This window comes from Netta rufina (genome assembly GCF_964035555.1).
Source record: "Netta rufina genome assembly, chromosome: 12".
Taxonomy (NCBI): domain Eukaryota; kingdom Metazoa; phylum Chordata; class Aves; order Anseriformes; family Anatidae; genus Netta; species Netta rufina.
In genome coordinates this window covers 17,903,230-17,925,060 of record NC_140135.1, presented here as the reverse complement: position 1 = coordinate 17,925,060, position 21,831 = coordinate 17,903,230, and positions in this window count along the sequence as shown.

The window sequence follows — 21,831 nt, the reverse complement described above, 5'->3', positions numbered from 1 at the left end:
TAAACCAGGACCAAATTATCTGATTAGTATGCATTCCTACTAGTTCATTTTATTCAGACAAATAAATCATGTCTTATATTCCTGTGGAATTATGCACACCAAGGCATGCATGTAGACTGTATACAGGCAGAAAGGACGCATGAAACAGAAAAGATGCTAAGCTGCGTATTCTCCTTTATCAAAGATGGTTCAGCATGATGAACAGCTTTATTTCCAGCCAGAGCACTGTGAATGACTGTAATGTGTCTTTGAAGATGTTACAAAAATAACACTCTTGTGTTTTTAATTTTTCAAAGGTCATTCCCTTTAGAAATTTGCGAACTTCTATAAATGACAAATAGCACCTAACAATGAACAACTAGAGACAAACAGCCAGCTGGCTTATTGATATTCAAAGCTGACTCAAAAACAGCTTTGCAACAAAGGGAAAGGAATACATAGCATGAGTACGACACATGGGTTCAACTGGTAAAACACACATCAGAGGACATCCTGGATTCAAAAAAGAACTGTTTAATTAGCAGCTTCAAGAAGACTGACCATTTGCATACTGAACAAATGAGTTATCTGTGTTCTGATCAAAGGCATTTGGATCTGAATGGTCAAGAATTATGTATTATGTATCAGCCAATTAAGCATTAATGCGCAAGTCTGAAATCAGAAATGCTCAATGTTTGTTAACAAAAAATATCTTCGTCGGTGGAGTTCAGGGATCTTTTACTATGATTGCCATTGCGATGGATTTGTTGGACAGACAAATCTAAGCAAATTCTTTCTAATTAAGACTATGGGGCTAAATGAAGTACTAGCAAAATGTGTTGTTTTCTTACTTTATATACACCTTCTATAGTAATATAGACAGTGGAGGAGCATAGCCTAGCAAGTATCGATAAATTATTCTCTTCATGCCAGTTGAATCATTTCTATTTTGTTTTAGTATCACCTTATGAAGTTTCAGTACCTGAAAGACTTGCTTCTGAAACCTTTTCTCATGGTTTCTCTAAAATCTGAGGTCAATACCGAGAATTAGCTTCATATTTACAGGATATGAAATGTACATGCTTGACTGGTGCAATCAAGATGCAATTTCATACAAACTACTGCAAACCTATAATGAAGTTCTCAGTGATGTGAAGATTCTATGGAGAGTTCTAAGCTTTCATTTCCTTTATATTTCATTTGCCACAAAACAAAACAAAACAAATAAACAGAAAGAACACACATTTGTGTGATAAAATGATAAAATATCTTGGGGGATCTAATCAAGAGTAGTTAACAATGAAACCATACAAAGAAGAACCTGTGTCATTTGCAACGATGGCACAGCAATGCAGCTCTTTAATATATTTTCACTTCCACAATTAACATCAGACAGCTCTTCTATATAGCTTATTATCATTAGACTTCAAAGCTCTTTACAATGTCTGCTATCATCAACCATCAAAAACACAAGCCTAATTGTAGCAACTATCATGTTTATGCAACGCTTTGGCAGTGAAATTTCTTCCAAATAGATGGCTACATCTATACTAGTTAATTATGTCTCTCCCGATGCAATAAAATATGCTCCTGTCTATTGTTAAAATAATCAAGGGAATATTTCTGGCCTAGGCCCACTTGCAGTCTTCCAAATAATTCACAAGCCTGGGCTGGGAGCTGAAGCTTTCCAGTGATGACTCCCAGAAGGCCACTCGCATGCAGCCACCCCGCTCTGGCAGGTAGAAGACTTTATTAGCACACGCCTGATCTTTGCCAGTTGGCCTCAGTGCCTGGGAATCTTCCCAAGCATGTTTAATTTACTAGTGTCAATGTAGCCTGATAGACCAAGAATTAAACAATTTGGCCCTTTTATGCATTCCGTAGTTGTACTTCACTAGAAATAGAAGAGCTGGGTGGGGGACACAGAGAGAGAGTTTTAGACATTTCAAACTCTTGGGAAGATGAAATGAAGACTCAGAAGTGGGTTACACGTTACCATAATATTATCTACCTGACAATGAAGATGTAACGTTTTCTGCTTTTAAATAGATATTGTTCTTTCTACAAAGCTTTATATTTTTGCTGAAGGGCAATTTGGCAATACTGTCAATCAGGTCTACTGTATTCTCCTCTTCCAATGTTACATGATAGATGAAGTTCAAAGAGTGTTAAGCTTTCAGAAAAGATGTTAAATGCTATTAAAGCTGCAACACACAAATCATAGTTTTTCCTCGTGATGATTTAGATTTTCACACTGGAAATATAAACAAACAACTAAATACCTCTTCAGTCGCCACATAACAAAAATACTTATTAGGGGTTAAATCACTATGTTCTGAAGAAAGCTAGTCCAGATTATTGCTTTGTTTTACTGTAATTTAACTAGAAATATCAAGTTTGTCTGAATTTTTCAGAGTTCTGGAAGTTACAAGCAGTTGAGTGTATGTTTACAAAATCTAACAAACTCCACTAACCTTTTTTATTTTTTTTTAGGTAGCCTGGGAGATAACCAGTCTTGCTTGAGGGAACTCAGCCCAACAACTCACTCACCCCTTTCACATCCCAGGCACCAGGCTACCTGACATAAGAGATTTGTGTGCTGTGAGAATCTCTCATTACGTTACAGAAAGTTTAAGCAGTCTGCAGAACCTTCCCATGTGACTACTCAAACCACCAAGACTCTCCACGGTCTCACTCTATTTTATACAAAGCAATACAGACGCTCCAGATACTGATCACTGAATAACACGAACCCTGCTGATTAAAGAACTCTCTAGAAAGGCAGAATAAAACTGCCTATTTTTATTATATTGCAGGTACTGAAGCCAATTCCCTTATTTTCTATCTGAGTACTCTAACTACTGAACTATTTGATGAGAGAGGAATATCTTTTTCTGCTTGGCAGCTTTCTGAATACAGCCTTTTATCTCTTTTGATTTTCTTACAAGCACTCAAAAATATAACAATCCATTACATGGCTAATGAAACATTTGCTAACAAAAAAAAAAAAAAAAAAAAGCATTGAAACAATTCAGGAAACAAAACATACTGGAAAAAAAAAATAATTTACGTTTGACCCAAACATTTTCCCTCCGATTTCTGGATTCAGGTACTGAAAAAGAAAAGATAAATAAGTCAGAGGAATATGAAAAAAAATGCAGTAACATATAAATGTGTCTTCTCAAACCTTATGTTTACCTCAAAAACGCAAAAAAGCAAACAATCACATGACCATCACAGGATGACTTTTTGAAGTTATTAATGATTTCTTTTTAAAACAAAAGAGGATCATTTTGCTTTTTGGATTTCAGTCTAGCTGAACATGCTGTCAGTGATCATCTTTGAATCCCTTTCCATTTCATAGTGAATTACTGTCTTGCACTGATTCAACAGCATCAAGGGTAAGTTATGCCTTGAAGATTAAAGAAGTGGGGAGGAGCTAAAACATGTTTTTTAACATATGTATGAACCCAAAAAGCAGACTCCAAGTACTGAAAAGTAAGTAAAGACTTTTCTTATTACTCCATTTTAAATCCATATAAGGCCACATTTTTAAAATCACCTGGATAACAGAAAAATTAACTTTCTTTCAGGATAAAGACAGAAGCTAAGTTTTAAATAAAGTAGATCTTTAACACCGCCTTTAACCTCTAGAACACCACAACTGGAGCCCTCAATCACATTAAAACCATCAAGCACTGCTGTTGATTATTTTTTTTTTTCTTCTCTGGTTTCAAGATTCAATTTTGTAGCTTTTATCCCCCAAATAACTTCTGCTAATGTGTGATTTTACAATCACTGAATGAACTTGTATCACCCTACTTTGAGTTAAATATTCATTCTTTGTAATGTATGAATATACTCTATAATGTATATAGTAGAGCTGATCAGCAGCTTTTTTGAACTCTTTTCCGACCTCCTTGCTAATAAAAATATCATCAATTTATCTATGGAATTTTGAAGCTTGAATAGTGTTTCATTTAGACAGTCCTAAGGAATTAAATCAGAAAAGATTTATTTACTGAGACCTGAGGAAAACACAATCCAGATTTTCAAACAGTGGCTTAAAACACAACCTTCGGATGTTGCCTGTACCTGTAAACCTGAAACCCGAGAATACAATTAAATTTGATCAATGAACAGAACAGGTGGGGAAAAAAAAAAAAAAAAAAGAGGTTCTTCACTTAAATAGAAAATGTGTTTAAATCAAACCGGAGAACAAAATAATATAGATAAATTTATCTCACATTACATTCCAAGAATTGATGCCTACAAATGATTACAGGACAGAAACTCCTTCCCTAGTATTAGGACTCTTTTCAGAAAATAGTGAATAATTACTGTAGCTATAACAGACACTTTGCAGCTCCTCAAGAGAAAAGCAGGCAAAACATGGTGCTTAAGAAGTAGGAAGGGATGCCTTCCCTTAAACCTTTTCCACAACGACTATGACTAATTTCCTAAGTAAATCTGATGATTTTTATATATACTAAGGGCAGTTTCATCTCATTTGCAAATCAGGCATTTAAGCAAAACTGGTTTCCAAGGTTTCCGTACTTGGTATTCTCTCAAACACCTACCTTGAGATGACATTAAGAGCTGTAAAAGTTCCTTCTTCTATATAGAGAATGACTAGATGGCTATTAAATGCATGTGGTGAAATACATCCCATCCAGTTTGCATGATGATATATTAAACATGAACCAAAAATCACTTCCAACATAATTTACTTTCTCAGAGTGAAACAGATAAGGGGCAGAGACATGTCCTTGTCTTAACTTTGTCTAAATTTAAATTCTAACCATTGCATATTGTGCATCATCTTCATGTAAACTAGCAAGATGAGATTCCTTTGTCTTTCTTAGAGTTCCACCTCACGTTAGCTAATTCAGTTGGCTCATTCAAACATAAACGTGAAGATTTTTTGAGACTGAAGGTGTGAGTGACTTGTCCTGAGATGTCTTTCCAACTATACCATAGGCCATACCCACAGAGTTTTGACTGCCTCACTAAACTATGCCAAAGGCAGGATATGAAGGTAAAATGCTGTTGGTGTATCATTATACTGCTCAGGTGAAAGGCTATTTTCTGATGTATATTCTTTCTTCCATCATGCATCTCTCTAGAAGCAGCTGAAGTTTCACTGAAAATTCCAGCTATTTCAGAATTAAAAAAAATCCAAATTGGCGTTTTCCAGTGAAGTTACTATAGTAACTGAGTGGGAAATTAATTCTAGCTCTCTAACAAGAGTCAAGAATAACCACTTTCCATTACATATGCATAACGATAAAACTATGTTAGCTCATATAAAATAATAATTATGAAAATTATTTTTTCATGAAGTGGATTTTTATTTTTAAATGAGATCTTGAACAAGCAAGCAGAACCAAACTGTAAAAATACTCTGCACAGTTAGCTAGTTGTGTTACCCAAAACTTTGACAAACTTTTTAATCTCAGACTGAAAGCATTTTTTGGCAATTTGGTTTCCTTGCTTCCTTCTGTACCTACACATTCTAGCAAACGTGAAGTGCAGATGATCTATAATTTGCTACATACAGCTGCACACTTCTCAATGTGCAATCACAGCTTCTGAAAGATCTGAGTAAGCAAGCAATACATCAGCTCGCTCTCTGCTGGCGTGTATTTTGTCAGGTTAAGAGTTAAGGATTTCATCATGTAAGTTTAGAACACTTTTGCTTGGTAAAGTCAGTGGGCTTTATACAGTGTGGTATATTTAGAGCAAACCTTCTGTTCCTTATTTTCCCTTCATTTTTACTTTGCTGCCCGAGTGCTTTCCCTCTGAAATAAGGAAAAGGCATCCACATCTACTGTCTGCAAATCTTTGCAGCTTAATTGCTTTCATCTGGGGACTTGTTATTGTTAAATTTAATAGACATTGGGGTGTTCTCTACTGAGAGCTTTAATGTGTTTGGGGCCTTAGAGATCTGTGAAGAAAAATGGAATGTATGGATGTAAAGTCAACGGTCCAGTGACAAAGGAAAATCATGCACCTGCTAAAGAACATCTTTCTTTAAATATTACGCCATGGTCTTTGGGCCCTAAATGACCAGGGATGACAGTATGAATTTAAACCTTTTAGTCCTGCTGTGATTACAAAAAGATAACTGGCATGAACATGTCTATAATGCTTATAGAGGAATATATCCTTGTTCGTATTTATGCATTCCTATCATACAGATGCAAAGTATAGAGATGTTTTTTAATAGCAAAAAAATTCATAAAGGATTCTAGATAAGTGGTTCCATATTTAATTTTTTATATATATTTGTTATTAGATTATTAATAGAGTGCAGCATCCATTAGTATCATATTTTTCCATCTAAAGTGAAACTTTCTTTTTTTTACGGTGATCTATGAATTGTAAAAGAGAACTTCCTCAAAATGAAAAATGGTTTTGCAGGAATTTTTCTAGGTGCTACACTGACCATGTGATCCAAACTCACATCTAAGTAATATTTGAATCCTATCAGAGCAGAGATATGATAAGAAGTATGCATTGGAACTAAAGATGTATCAAACTGAAGACTGCATTCTATACAAGTGGAACTTTTGTAAAAGTGGCTTCTGACTTCAGAAGAGCAAATCTTACAGCATACTCGCAAGGAAATTTGGCATCAATTTATAACTGTGTATCAACCATGTTAACAATAGTGTTTAACTCGTATACAAATCAAATGGGTTTAGATCCTGACTTTCGGAGAACTGCCACCTACAGAAGTACACTCATCTCATTCTGAACCTGGGCTGCCCTGCAGAGCTATCCCACATAAGTGGTATACTCACCCATGTGCTATTTGCTCTAACCTTATGAGATGGCACAGCCACTGTTCTTAACTTATGCAAAAGATACAGGTGTTGTCATACCTAGTCTCCTTTTAAATAGCGTGTTTAGTGAGCATTAACTTACACTTAGAAATCTTCAGTAATTATAGGAATGCACCACTCTAATGAACTCTAACCACACTAACACCACAGGGTTCCCCCCCTCCAAAATCTTAATCTCTGCCTAAACATGGAACTCACTTTGAGCTCAGCAAACACATAGCTCTCTTTGAGGGTACCTGTCTGCATCTCTAAATGCAGAAAGAGCTTTAATGATATGTTGCAAGTGAAAGGAACAGGTGTTAATCTGAATGCCTTGATCCTATCACATACAAAGTGACCCTAACTTCTACTGCATCAGATTTCTCGGCACAACTCTACAGAGCAAGGTTAGGTTACAGTGGGTGAAACAGAGTGCAATGCTTAGACAGATCAAAACAGTAAGAAGTAGAAACATTTACTTTGAAAATACAGGCAGCTGAGACTTTGATTTAATCATTTTAATGCTATCAAAGCATTTCCAAAGCTGTTCATACAACTGTTATGTCAGGATTCATTGTCAGGTTTCACACATAATAATCTGAAATTCAGCATGTATTTAGGATTTCCAGAATCTTAATCTGCCCCCCAAAAAAATAAATATTGACAAATTCCAGAGACACTCTAGAGATCACCATCCTGATTTCCAACCTAAAGATGTCAGCTAAGAAGCCAGTTTTCAAAGATTATCCACAGCAAATGTTTTGAGTTTTTTTTTTTTTTTTTTTTTTTTTTTTTTTTTTACTTTATTAATTAATAAACTATTCTGCCTGGAATTAATTACAGAAATCCACTACTGTTATCATGCTGTGCTCTGTAGTCAGAAAACAGGAAATTTTTGGTCCTTTTAGCCAAAAGGTTGGTTTGTTTACATAATTGAATAAAACAGAGTTTAAAAGGTTAAAACAAGAACTAGTCACTACTAATAAAACAAGGAGAAAACATGGATATAGAGTGATGTTCCTCAGATGAGAGAAAGAAGCAGATGGAAAGCTGATGAGGCAAAGAAATGCCAACTTGGGACTTTATCAAGCCATTCAGGTGGCAAAGCAAATTGTTAGAACTTAATTCTGCACAATACTGATGAATTCCTGAGATTTTATGATCCCTAATCTTCCCTACAGATGAAATATTCGTGTGGACAGTAATTTATACATCACTTTTTTTTTTTTTATCAATAGCTTGTTAAGAAAAATAAAATGAGAACTTTTTGGGAAACTGATTTGCTTTTATAGTACATTTGGTGACAGCTTTTCAAAACTCCACAGAAAGGAGGTTTGCTTTTGATACATTCAGGGAGTTAATTCGAGCTATATTTTAATAGCCCTGATGTGTAAATATCACACTAGTTCCATTCCAGAAGTGAAAATAATTTATAAGACTATGGCTTTGATAAGGCTCCTAGGGTGTCCTAGATGAGTAGATAGAAAATAAAGATGTTGGGGACCCTTTCATCTGAAGAGAACGTATTAATATGAAGTGTTTTGGATTCCAAGGACTGTCATCTTTAAAGAGAACAAGATTTGTTCAAAGAGGTGCTGTTGCAAAAATCCTTCTCTGAACTTCCACATACAATAATTTGTAGCTGCTCAACCACTTCCCTTGATTTACCACAACTTCTCTCATTTGCATTTGCTTTCCACATGACTGATAGACTATAACCTGCTTCCATGTAGAGACCACAGGAATGGTTGTTTGGAGTGGTTAATTTTAGATTTACCTCTTATTCCACAGCTACTGCTAAGGTCACACAGATTTAGAGATTCCAAAGTGCGCAGTAAAGTTGACTTATGCAAAAAGCATCAATCTTTATGCATGCAAGATGATCTTATTCATACAGCAACAAGTGCTTAAGAGTGACAGCTCTCATTTGAAAGGCTATTAAAAAGGGGGAATGTTAGGAAAAAAACATAAGGAAGAGCATCTGAACATCAACTCATTTTTTAAAATGTTAGGTATGACTAAAGGACAAAAGGACAATATAACCTAAAAAAAAATACTGAATAAATGATTTTTCATATTTTTATCCTGACATATAGTTTACTATTCCATCTATTGAGAAATCATGCAAAAACAAGAGAACAGTTTAACAATTTATGTTTTGTGAAAAGCTCAGATTCTGACTTAATGACTTAAGTCAATAAGTGCTGAAGGCGCTCAAGGCACTTTATAAAACAGAGTGTGCTAGATTGGAATCAGTACTATCAACCCTTTGAGACCCGGTCAGTCTTCCTACTGTTACTCTATAAAATTATTTTTGTTTATTTCTAAAGCAACAAAACTTCTTGAATTTTTATTTTCTCCTTTTCCCTTCCTTATTCCCTTATTGTTGCTAAATTAGGAAAATTTCCCTGTGAAATACATATTCACTTGTAGTTTAACTGCAATGCCAACAGAGCGGCAACACGCGCACCTCCATTATCCTTTAAGAACTGCATTGTCTTTTCTCTTAAGAGGCTGAGAAAATATATAGAAAAGTGAGTGGGGAGTACTATAGAAATGTGCTACAAAACTTACACTAGAATTGCAAGCAAAGGGAAATGTTTCCTAACAAGACCTACGACCACTGTGAAAATGCATCTTTGAAATTTGACTCACTTCTTAAACAGAACAAACATCAAACTGCCAGTTGTCATGTATTCTACAACCATTTATGCCATTTATTCTGAAGCACAATCACATTTATTTTCCTGACCTGCTGTGAGAAAGGGTTTGAGATGTTACTGTCACAGTTAAACTATGTTGCCATATTCAGCACAGATATTCAGCATTATGCTGCACATAATAAGCCTCACCACTCATCTTACAATTAGTCATGTTGACACATTTTTATAAATTAGAGCTAGCAATCATTTTCACATGAGACTTTTTCCCTACAGAAGGACTCCTTTGGCTTTGCGGGAAGCACTGAACAGGCATTTACTACAATCGAAAGCGATTTCTGTATGGGAAAGAGAAACATGCCTTTTGTGCATGCCAAAAGGAAAATGAAATGTGAATAAAATTTATGATAGCAACAACAAAAAACATTATTTTCTACAAATGAAGAGACATTTCACATAGCTTCTTCTGGGCTAATTGTTAAGTTCTATATATCATAGTATAACCAGCGGTAAAACAAAGCAAAACAAATTCCACTAATGAGAATGGCCCAGATTCTCAGAGGGCATAAAACGGCTTAGTTACATTAAACAGAAGAGCCACAGCAGCTATTTCAGATAAACAGTTGCCATCTCTGAGCCTGAAAAAGAACCAGAAAGAACTAGAATAGTATTTCTTCTGTTTTGATTGATGGATTTCTGATTAATTTCCATTAAATATGAAATATACTGTGTTAGATATATATTTAACTATGTGATACTTTATATTACAGTTTTGACCAGAAGTATGAAAGTAAGAAGCATGAAGTACTCTTCAGCTGAGTATGTAACTACAGGTAAGTCAACTGTTCGTTTAATTGTTCCTTTTTTTAAACACTGATAAATATAAGTTTAAGATTTTACAGCTGGCACCTCTTTAAGCAAGTACTTCCCACATTCATAGGTTTATATATTCAAAATGACAGACGTTGCAAATTATACAGAACACCATATTATGTTATAGCACCTCTGTGGAGAAAATTCCTACAATCCGAAAGCATTTTAAAATTCCACAATCACACATCTGAAGACTTTTGATTGGTATTTGTGACGGTCAATGTACAATTTTCATTGTTTTACTCTTATAGCCTGTCACACAAAACAGTTGTATTTATGAGGAATGCAAAGGTGTGATCAGGTTCCTCAGAGGACGCTAGTAGGGCCTCTTTTGCCAAAGGCTGCCTTTCTTCTAGTCCCACTAGCTTTCCTCCAGCAACTGATGAGGATAGATTGATTGTTAATTGCTTTTGTTATTCCATCCTGACTTGTGCTTTACTCCAAGAGCTCCACAGAGATCAGTGCAAAAGCCTGCTCATCAGCATGAAGAATTTTATATGCATTATGAAATGAATAGTGTAGTACTGACAAGATGAGACATCATCTAACTTCAGTTTAAAGTAAATTTGCATTGCAATTTGTTTAAGGACATTACAGGCAGCTATGCATTCAGGTTTGACTGGAGTGTCACCTGGATTCTAAATTTTGTTGTAACACTTGCAAATGCCTGTTATTAACTTCCAGTCTTTTGTTCTAACCATTACATCCCATCCCAGAATAATGAATTCTACTTCAGAGACAGCCCTGCTAGCCAGCTTTCTATGTCTATCAACATGCCCAAGTATATTTAAACAGCCTGAAGTGTGACAAACTCAATAAAACGATCAAAGAACTTCAAAGTGTCATAGCACCTCACAAGGCAGATCTGTGCAAAGGTATCAACTTTTACTTTGCAAATATTTGCAAGTAAAAAAGAGATTTCCATGAATTTGTCAAAAGGCAAAAAACGTCACTTCTCCCAGTAAATACAATTTTTCATTATGACAGCAATAAAAATAGAGTGGTATATGTGCTCTGAGCTCTGCATATCTTGTAAAAATGAGTAAGATCGTTATAGCAAACTCACAGGAAAATAATTATTGGAAAATAAGAGGATTTTAGTGAGGATTGTATTTTCTTCATAGTTTTATCACAAACACTTTTTGTGTGTGTGAAACATTGTAATTAATTTTAACTAAACTATTGTTACATCAAAGTAACAATATTGGATATTAAAAGTCATGAGACTATTACAACCCAGGAGAGGAGTTAAAGCCTCTTGACAAGAACAGTAAAAGGAACTGATTTCTCCCTGCAGGAATTACATTGCTAGGCTATCCAGGACAGCTCTTCATTCTCAGCCTACACACCTACACTGCGCTATTCTTAACAAAGAACAGCTATACACAAAGCCATTGGAGAGAAAGGGATATACGCTTCAAAAAGGTCAGGGTTAGGAGGGAGTTTGTTGTGTTTCACCACATCCAGAAACCTAAAGCTTATGGCTTGTAGTTTTTGGATATGTTACTTCCAGACAAAAGCACATCTGGTAATCTGGGGGAGGACTGAGACAAAGACAGTGCTACTGTGAAGCCTGTAACTTGCTCCTTCCTGAAGTTTTCCTCAGGGCGATGTGATGAGGAAGAAGTTGGGAACAACAGAGGGATGTGGCTCTGAGCCATGCCTCAAGCTGGCTCCTGGCTGGCCCAGTGCGGTGCTAATGAAGACACTTGCCTGGCTTACAGCTGTGTTACAAAACCTGTGCTGCAAGCTTTTGTGGCCACCTGTAAGCCAGCAACAGTGACCCAGCTGGAATAAATCAATACAGCTCTCCACTGCTTGGTCTTTGTCTATTCTCACCTTTACAAATCACCTTTACAAAGTACATGAAAGGGGGATGTTGCTTTAGCATTCAATGTTTATGGGTCTTGGGAATATAATTTGCTATGGTTTTGCCCAGAGATTTTGTGGTAGGGTATGGAAATAAGAATCACCTTGTACTGTGTGCATGTGTATTTTTGCACTTGTGCACAGCCTTCTATCAATCTTACACTTCAGATCTTTAGGAAAAAAAGTTCTTTTTTTTTTTTTTTTTTTTTTTTTTTTTTTGGCATTGCTATTAAGCTTGCCTTTTAATGCAGTTGATTTTGAAAACCTGTTTCAAAACATGTTAATAGGCACTTTGAACCACTTTTACAGTATCTCTACATCTAATATCCAAAGCACATAAAGTATCTGTTAAACCATGGGATTATACTCTAATATGCTAACCTGGTACATATGCTAACCTGTCAGACCACGGGATCATAGTGTGATGAGTTCCTTTCAGAACTCAGAAAAGTGGTCCAAACATAAAATTCTTTAACACTGCTGATACAATATGGTAAAACAGTTCACTATAATGTTATATACATTCATATGTAGCCTTTCAGCAATGTGTTTGTTATTTTGGGGAGGGTATACTATCCAGTATTTTTCAATAGTTACTACATACTTCACGCCCTCCTAGTACAAAACCACCAGCAACAAAGAGTAAGTACTCTTTTAAACCTGAACATTATTTTTCTCTCTCCTAGTTCACTACCAGTAAAGAAATTAAAGGAAATTATTTTAAAAGCTTTTGGAGGTATACTTCAGAAATAGAGATACAACTTTTATCAGTTATAAAGCACAGAAAACATGAAGCTGTTACTCAGAAATACTCTTATATACTCTTATATAAAGAAGTGTCAGAGCCACCAGTACAGATTTTTTCTATATATATAATGATACAAGAAAGCCCAACATCTACTTTTTAAGTTCGTAGGCTTTTGAAAGCATCACTATCCACAATATATGATGTTCAAGGATTTTCTTACATTTGTTATCAAGAATATTTCCTTTGATTTCCACTCTGTCTTTGCATATAAGGTGTGTATGTACGTGTTCATTTCCTGCATCCCTAAAGCAAGTATTTTTATGCTACTGATACATGCAGATATATTGTTTCCATGAGAGTAGAGAAGTGGAATGACTGGGGGCTTATTCACTAACAGAATCTTACCTGTATGAAAGAGCAATTTTTTTCCTTAAGTTTCTGACTTAAAAAAAAAAAAAAAAAAAAGTTGAACATGGATAATAAAGATGTAGAGTTTCCGACAGATTGAAAAGAATACAGAAACCAGTCCTTTCAGCCCCAGAGTTAAGTAGAACAAATTCATGTGAGATTTCAATTTGGATGTGCACTGTGAGTTATTTCTACAATGACAGACAGATCTAATGCCAACATCAGTTGATTCACTGACATCACTCCAGAATTTCACCTGTTATCCCTTGGGGGAAAAGAGACTCAGCCTCTAAGTTTACTACACAATGATTTTTACTACATGAAAACAGTTAGAGTAATTGTCAATATAAATTAAAATATTCATGAATCCACATGGTGTATTTTAGATTAATTCATTGAAGAGAAGCAGGCAGACATTAATTAAAGATTCCTCTGGCTACACATATTTCTGCCAGGAATTCTCACACTAATCAAGAAACTACTTGTTAAAGATGTATTTTTTTTCCCGTCTTTCTACCTTCAAGCTCCATTCTTTTGTCACATTAAATCCCACTGGTCATTGTTCTCACTAACCCTCCGTTCTATTGTTCCATCTTCAATTTCTGATTTTCTACTCCATACTCCTCTAGTTTTACAGAAGCACTCCCCCCCACAAATCACCTTGCATTTAAAATACTCTTCAGCTGCAGGAGAAGAGGTGATGATGTGTTTAAGTATAAGAGTCCTATTTTTGCCTCTAAGCTCAGCAGTCCTAGGGTAATTGCCAGAATTACAGTGGCTTTCAAGTTGAGTTTACAAAATCAAGCTGGTTTCAAAGCAGCATTTACTGTTCCGTAATTTCATCTAATCCCCACAGCTACTGACATAAACTAATTGCATGTACACATATGATCCCATTACGAATGGTGCAATCCAGATGGTGCCAATCTGGGACTGCAAACAGAGTTCCAATGCTGTCAAATGCATGCCAAGCTTACCTGCTGCATTCACATCTCTATTCCTATTTCTTTATCAGACACTAACTATTCAACTAGCCGGACAACACAAAACCACGTGTTTCTACATCACCATGGAAAATACTGTGCAAAATATGTCCCAAGACACACTATTGCCAGAAAAGTCTTGGATTTCACTTTACATATTTTTTTTCTTACTATTATCACCATCAACACTATTTATTATTAATTTAGCAGCAGTTGCCGTGATGAACACCGTTGTGGTGAACACGCAGAAGTGCTGTGATGCACAACGACCTAACAGCAGCGGGGCCTGAAATCTCTGTTAGACAAAGACAGTTCATAGCTGAAGAACATGCAAAATGTGGAGTTGTATTCCAGCCTAAATAGAAGAATCTGCAAACTAACTATTCACATAGCTTGTTATTTTTCTTTATATCTTGTAGACTAAAGAATAACTAGTAAACTAAAACATATCTTTGCAACTTTATGCGGATACACATGTACTGCAAATCTAATTACTTTGAAAGAAATTTACTGAAGGATGTCTGATATTAAAATTGATGTTTACTACTTCAATCTCTCAAGAAAGCTCAAAAATAAAACAAGTGAAGCAAAAAATAAATACAGCAACTCTTATATCCGTTCATGCTTTAATTGTCTGTACAAAAAACGTTTGAAAAACTCAAGCAGACATTGACAACTTAGAAGTGAAAAGGTTTCAGTGAAAAAAAGAAACACACATCTATGCCATGGTCCTTTAACTGAAACTCTCTCTTGGGCTTAAACCATGGGTTGCTGACCTGAGCATCAGTATATATAGTATCAAAAAGGAAAACAAGTAGTCCTTCATAATACAGAGGTTGGTTCAAACATGTTGTAAGTTAAAAGAATACTTTAATCACACTCTTGTGAAACCAGGAAATAGCTCATGCCATAAGCCAGAACACATGCACAGGACAAAAAACTGCATGTAAGGATATGAGAATATGTTGAATCAAACAGAACTACTAACATTGGCTATCAGGAAAAAAAGAAAAAAAGAAAAAAAGAAAACTTAATATTACAGAAGAGCATCCCCCACAATGAAAGGAACTTGAGAAAGCCACAGGAAGTCATTCTGGTTGTACACTTATTGCTGCTATGTACTAGCTGCAACAAGTTTGAGGATTTGATCTTGTTTAGCTCTTTGTTCTGGATCTGAGGCAAAAAGATATGGAAGCATCAAGCAATGTTTATCCTTTAAAAAAACAAACAAACAAACAAACAAACAAACAAAAAAAACACAAAAGTCAACCCTACATTTCTTGTTCCATAATTTTATAGAGTACTTGTAAATGTTAATGCAAGTAACTGTGTTTGTACAGCCATACCATGAAAGTTTCATTTAGATCCTACACACATAGCAAATATTAGTGATACGGTGAAACAGTGTTCCAAGAGTGCCACAGAGCATATCATCAAAGCATGCTGCATCTTTATGATCTATTGAAAGCCATTTAGTTTGATTCTCTTCTGTTTTATTTCATTGATCCTTGAGCTGATTCACATGAACATCACTGTGGATCCTGATCCACATCAACATTACTTAGACTAAAATCAGATCTTCTTTTGGCAAGTGCTCCTGTAAGTCAGCTAAATATTCACTTTTTATCTGCACTCATACAGGTAAAAATTACTTTTCAGAGCAAACTAAAAGTCAAATTAAAAGTCACATGAAAGGCCACTAGCCTGGCTGATGCAAACTCAATTTAGAATTCAGATGAATATTCCCCATCTCTTTTTTTTTTTTTAAATGATATTTATTCAGCTCTGGAAAACATTATACTCAAACAAACAGCTGATATAAATAGCCTGAATTTGTGGAGCTCTAAAGAACCATATTGTTCATAGATGTAAGTCGGCTTGGTGGGTCTGCTGGAGCCAGTGGTCACACACTGCAGGATGAAGGCACCCAGTCATTCCTACCTCGATTCTGATTCTTTCCATGTTAATATGTAAGCACAGATGATTTTATGATTGTTATTACTGCTCTTCATATTATTAAACAAGCAGTTCAAAATTACTGTATTCAATCTGAATTGCTTCTCACAAAATCACTAGCAGAATTCCTTTCTGAACATGCAAGTGGCACTTCAGTATTTCATGAAGTGTTAAATTGGCAAAACAACAACATGAGTTCATTACTGCAGATTCTCTCCAGATGGAACCATAAATGTACTGTACTTTACTGAGCGCCTATGGTACAAAACAGAGTTGAATATTATGACCACTTTTTGAAGAATAATGTTGCAGAGAACGATCATGTATTTTTGCAGGGAATAAACTAATTTTATGAAAAGCCTACAAGGGAAGATTCCAGAACCTCTGATTTCTTTTCACTTTACTTTTTAGTCTCTGAAAACGAGGACAAGCTGTCCTTGCAACCTCTGCCCAGTCTGCAGCACTGGGACAGAAGGGACATCCCCTTTGCCCTGCCGCAGCCCTGAGCGGGAAGACTGTCCCCGAAGCCCATCTCAACACGCCACAGCCGCAGGGCTGATGGGCCACACAAGGGAACTGTGCTGCAGGGCAGCAGTAAAACCAAAGCCTCAAATACAAAGATTTCTAAGCAGAAGCTTTCCAGAGGTACTGAAAAAGGAAAGGGCACAGAATACTTAAAAGTTTTAAATACTAAATAAACCTACAAGGATAAAGTGGAATTGATTCTAAGTTTCACAGCCAACTTCAAGAGAGACTACCAAAAGGTCTTATTTTTTTTTCCTTCACTATGCCAGATTCTGATAATCTACCCATATTTTTATTTACAGATTGAAAAGTACGCATGTGTCTATTTTTAAACATTGGTCTAGTCCGGTCTCATCCCAATGAGAATCAAGAATCACTCCAGTGATGAAAAAAACAAAACAAAACAAAACAAAACAAACAAACAAACAAACAAAACACAAAATATTTAAAATACAAATATAATCTCTATTTGCCCACTGTTCTTTCCTTAAAGAAAAAATCATTCCAAAAGTTTCAAATACATTTGAAGATGAAGTTGATTTATTTTGTCCTCACTTCATTTGAGTAGGCTTTGCCCCAGAGTAACATCAATTCATTAATCAGTGCCATTTCATTCAGTGGACTTCCTTCAAGCTTCCACTGTTGTGCTGGAGATTAGAACCAATCTTTTCATCCATACCATCAGAGCTGCTCTTTAAACTAATAAATTATATCTATTTCTCAAATACATCTCCATTTCTCATTTGTTTCTAGTTCGAAATTATTTCTTTTTTTTTTTTTTTTTTTTTTTTTAATAATGCTTCCAAATGCATGAAAGAGGGAACTCCTTATTCCCCGGAATTTTAGATGTAAAAATAAATTTGGAAATAATGATGGAGCAAGCGAACAGCAATGTATTCATTTCTCTCTGCTTTAGAAAGTCTGTGATATCTTCAAGAGAGCATCCAATACAAAACAATGCTCCCCAGTCTCCAGTGTTATGGTTGTTTTTCTGTTTTGTTTTAATGTTAGAAAAAATGTAAAATGTTAATAGCACAGCCTTCTCAGTTCACTTACATGGCAGGAAACACATACTTTAGCACACAGTGAACTACCCTGATTTCATAGGCATGTAAATCTCTCTTTTGCGAAAACTCTGCTAGTGTATTTCACAGCTCAAAGTTGAAACTTCATTTAATTCCATCCAAGAAACTAATCACAATAAAATTATAGTTGTCCCAACTAAAAATAAACGCTACTAACAATTTTATAAGATTAATTTGATGGTAAAAGTGTCTTTTATAAGTTTATATTTTAGCTTTTGTGCTGAGATTAGAATATGAGAAGTATTTGTCATTCCTTTTTGAGAGGAACACAAAATGGAGTTACACATGTCAATGACATCAAGTCCATGTAAATAAAAATCAAACTAACGTGCTAGGCACCAGTCACTGTATGAACTACTAAGATGGTGCTGAGTCTTCACTAGCCACAGTTCTACCTTTGAACTGACAATAGGAAAGTTAAATTTTGAAACTTAAGTTTCACATCTGAGGACGTGAATTGAATATCCAGACAGAAAAAATGGCTATTGGCATGCATAGCATGAAAGAGCTCGGTATGTTTGTGAAGCTGCAGGACATAAGATGGTGGCATTATTATAAAACAGAAGGTTTCTATTTCATCTAGGTCCTAGCCCCAAGCTCTGAATGCAGACAGACAACCTCATGGAACTCCAGAAAGCTAAGAGAGGAAGAAATAATATTTAAGAGCTCCAGGGTATTACAGCCTCTACTGAATCTGTACTAGAGTAGATGGCATACTATTCAAATTGCTCCAGATGTCTTCCTAGATTTCCTAATGAAAGTCTTAGGAATTTCCTTACTACAAATGTTGGAAAAGATTTGCCTCCGCACAAATATTTTATTCTCATATTGTATGTTTTTCCGTCGTGAATTCAGCACTGAATACAGCAAAATTTTATGGAAAACATTTATCCCCAATGGAAGAAAATCTGACAAACTTTTAAAACAAAAAAGGTAGGCTGGACAGTAAAAATGTGGGTAACTGAAGAGCACACAATGACACGAACAAATATTCCTTATATAAACAAATCATTGTGTTAAGGAAATTTATTCCTTAAAATATTTATTATTCCATGAATTCATACATTTAATATTTTTTTTTTTCAGGACAGAGATTCAGAAATCCAAAGAAAAAAAAAGATTATCTTTGTTCTATTTCATTTAGGTGGATGTTTGCTCTTACACTGATGTCCATGAAATACTTATAGGTGAAGCAGTACACCTACATACTCAGGTGGAACGGTTTAGCAACGTGACCATTTGGTTTCCAACTGTTAGCTCCAGTAGATGAACCACTTCGTTTCTATTGTTAAGGAGTCCCTTAACAAATCTGCCCACATTTCTGTAACAGTAATGGCAAACTTCCTCTCTTTACTTCTAGTTCTGATAAAGAGAAATGACTTGCCATTTTGAAAATGCTCCAAGGATCAAACTACTAAACAGGCATTAGAATTAAACTGCTTTCAGAGACAAATAAACTCTAGAGGAAATGATGGCAAAATTACCTTTTTTTCCCCCAGTGTACTCACATTAGGTCAGGCCTTTTTTTTTTTTTCTCTCTTTTTTTTTTTTTTTTTTCCAGTTAAAATTATCCCTTTCTAGCACAGCTTGCCGCAGTCAGGACGATTACCAAATAAAGGTGCACCAAGTATCTGCCATCAGAGAGAAAAATCATCTCCATGGCACTACCGTTTTGCAAAAGGGGAGGAAAGAAAGGCACATTCTTCAGGCCTCTATACCAGGGCCACTGGCTAAGCTCATGCCTGTACCTTGAGAGCATTTATCAGGAATAGGCTAGAATCCTACAACAGGTATGCATCTGAGTATTAGACACCTGGAAAGCAACATTTAAATCCCCACCACTGGAGGTTTTCAAGAACAACCAGACAAGGTACTCTCCTATAATATTAGCCACTGTATATTACATTTTCTTATGAACAAGATCTCCATTCTGTTATCTTACTGCAAATGTACATGTAGCATGTTGATCCTTTTAAAGATGTTAATCCTTCTGTTCTGTAGACCAAGGCCGTTTCACTATGCAAAGAAAAAAGATAAAACTAAAAGGAAGGTTTGGAGCCTCAAGTACCGAGCTCTCACAGTGAGAGCTCGAAGACAAAGTTTCCAAACAACAAATGTGCATGCCTAAGTATCAAGGAGCCATCCACAAAAATGTCAGCCTTGCATTCTCTCACACCTATCAAACATGTAATGCACCTAGAAAATATGTTTTACAGGTGGAAGTTTTATACTATCAAAAATTATATTGCCACAGACTTACCAACATGAAAACTGTTCTCAATAGTTCAATATTTTTATTTCAATAAACTGTGACATTTCTTAGATATTCTTCAGTTTTGTAGAATATTATGCTTGAAGCAGACCATAAAGACATACAGTCTATTAAATCAAATACAACCTCTTGACAGGACCTGGCCTTCTTGAATCCCATTCCCCAGTCTCACATGCTAAGCAAGAATTCTCCTTAGGCATTCGAACTGCCTGCAGACACCCAGAGTATGTTAAATGCCTTCCATAAGTCATGTTGAAATGGCTACAGAGATTCAGGTTATAGAATGACCTTGTTTTGCGTACCACAAACTTACTAAATCTGTACTTTTTTCATAGATGTATTTTACCATTGTATAGTTCCTGAAACGTTTGAAATTCTTTTATGCTATTTCAGATTACTCTTTACATAAGCTGACAAGCAAGAATGCTATCTAAGCTACTATAAAGAGACTGACAACCAACACAATCTGAAGTCAGATAAAAGGGGAGTTTTTGATGGGCCTGAAATGTATATGAGCAAGGCAAAGAATAAATCTGTTTCTTCCAAGTTACTTTCTTAAAGGAAAAATATTTGGAGTGTATTTCATCTTGGACCTGTCAAAATAGCTCAGTGATGTGAATTCAGGACATAAAAGTGTTGTATTAGCAATCAACAAGACAAGAAATACACCAATCTTTTCTAGTATAGTTTTCTTATCAGACATATTTGTTTTACTTCATGAGATTGTTCTAAATCCATAAAATTTACATAAACATGGCTGCATAGCTAATTCTTCCTATGAAACTACTGAGAATTTTCCATTTTCTGTTTAGTAAGAAACTTCATAGCCAAGAAAGGCAAGCCAACAATGGAAGGTAGTGCTCTGGTTACAATGGTACACTTACTCAAAATACAGTTTGAAAAGCAAGTGAGCAACTCTATACCTATCATCATAATAAAGAGAAGTTATAGGAATTACAGATGCTACATATTGAATCTACTCATTAGGAAGAGTCAACAACCAACTGATAGTTTTAGATCTCCCAACAGATAGCATGGCTAAAACACCATGGAATTAATCTATACTTAGTTTTTAATTCCATCTCTAGACATGCAATTATGGATTTTGTGCCCAACTCTTTTCTCCTTACTACATTCTGGCAGAGGCAATGCTAGAAATAATACTTTTTTGCAATTGTTGGTTAAAAAGGGTTTCTACTCCTTAAAAAAAAAAAAAAAAAAAAAAAAAAAAAAAAAAAAAGGCAAAAATAGCTATTCAGATTCGAGTTTCCTAAGAAAACATATCTTGTCATACCTGCAAGATAAATGTCTTGAAGGGACAAAATTACAGTTAATAACTATGTTTCTCTAAAATAAAGATTCTGTGAAAGAGGTAGCAGATATCAGAAAAATATCATTTTCGCTCAGCAAGACTTGTAAGAAAACATTCTTTGTTACTTATCCAGGTGAAATGCTTTATATTAAATTTATATACAAAAAAATCCCAGAATTATCAGAATGATGCACTTCCCTTTTATTTTCACAATGAAATTAATCACAGCTTTTTTTCAGTGACACTAATCAGAAAAATATTCTTATACAGTATTCTCATAACAGAGGCATAAAAATATTCTCGTAACAGTATTTTGGCTTATCAAAATACCTCT